Here is a 1,741-nt window from a genome sequence, read left to right as displayed (position 1 = left end):
ATAAGTACCTGCAGAGGAAACAAATATTTAATACTGGGCTCTTCAGTCAAGCAGAGACATTTATAGCACACTCCAATGGCTGGAAGTTGAAGCTAGACAAATTGAGACTGGAAATAGGGGGTAAATTTTTAAAGGTGAGAGTAATTAACCATTGCAATAATTTACCAGGGATTCTCCAACACTGACCATTTTTAAATCAAGATTGGATGTGAAAACTAAAACATCTACTCTAAGAATTAGTGTGGGGCAGGTCTCTGGCCAGTATTATACAGGAGGTCAGACTAGATGATCACAATGGTCCCTTCTGGCCGTGGACTCTACGAATGGGTCTTTGGGCCAGCGAAGGCTGATGGGTTGTGAAAGCAGATAAGAAAAATCTGACAGCCGAAGCTCTCCTTAGAGCAAGCATGCAGCAGCAGGCAGAGATCAGTGTCTGACTGCAAACAGCCTGGGTAATGCCTGCCCTGCAGGCTGAGGGGCCTCTCCTCTTCCAGACCTTAAACCAGACTGGCACACATTAGCCTTCCCCTAAGCCAGTGGTTCTCAACCAGGGGTACGTGTACCCCTGGGGGCAGGCAGAGCTCTTCTGGGGGGACATCGGCTCATCTAGAGATTTGCCTAGCTTTACCACAGGCTACATCAAAAGCACTAGTGAAGTCCGTACAAACTAAAATTTCATAGAGACACTGACTTGTTTATACTGCTCTGTCTATGATACACTGACATGTAAGTACAAGATTTATATTCCAGTGGATTTATTTTATAATCAGGTGGCAAAAATGAGAAAGTCAGCAAGTTTTCAGTACTACTGGGCTGGGACACTTTGGTATTTTTATGTCTGATTTTTGTGAGCAAGTCGTTTTTAAGTGAGGTTAAATTTGGGAGTGCGCAAGACTAATCACCCTCCTGAAAGGGGGTCCAGTGGTCTAGAAAGGTTGAGGACACTGCCCTAAACTGTGGAACATCCCAACCAAGAGCAATGACCCTGTCCCATGGGCTGCAGTTTCCTGCCCCTCTGCACTAGCATTAGCGCAAGGACCCCAATGCACTTAGACTTTACGGTCACAAGCCCAGTGAGGAGCATAGTCACCCACAGACCAGCCCCCCCCTTGGCAGAGGAGGGGGCCGGGGGAGTGTGGAGCCCCCCAGACTGGCCCCCCCAGGGGAGAGGAGGGGACCGGGGGGGGGAGTGTGGACCCCCACAGACCAGCCCCCCAAGGGAGAGGAGGGGGTCAGGAGGGAGTGAGGACCCCCACAGACCAGCCCCGCAAGGGAGAGGAGGGGGTCAGGAGGGAGTGAGGACCCCCACAGACCGGCCCCCCAAGAGTTAGGAGGTGGTTGGGGGAAGAGTGCGGCCCCCCACAGACCAGCCCCCCAAGGGAGAGGAGGGGGCCAGGGGGGAGTGCGGCCCCCATCAGGGTGGGGCTGCTGGGCTCTTACCGTCGGCCAAACAGCACGCAGCCCCCCTCCTGCCCCTTTAACAGCGGGGCGACCCCCGGCCCTGGCGCACCGGACTGGCTCCGCCCTCAGGTCAGCGCCGGGGAGCGCCCAGGTTTGGGGGAGCGGCGGGCAGCGCTCCTGTGGAGCATGGTGCTGTTGCCATGGCAACCAGCTGGCCTAGGAGGTTCAAGGGCAAGAGCTCTGGGGTGGGGCCGGAGATGAGGGGTTTGGGGTGCAGGAGGGGGCTCTAGGCTGAGGCAGGGGGTTGGGGCCCAAGGGGGGGGGGCGGGGGCTGAGGGGT

The sequence above is a fragment of the Terrapene carolina genome, unplaced genomic scaffold (assembly GCF_002925995.2).
Source record: "Terrapene carolina triunguis isolate 2854851 unplaced genomic scaffold, T_m_triunguis-2.0 Scaffold633, whole genome shotgun sequence".
Taxonomy (NCBI): Eukaryota; Metazoa; Chordata; order Testudines; family Emydidae; genus Terrapene; species Terrapene triunguis.
This window is presented reverse-complemented; position numbering follows the sequence as displayed.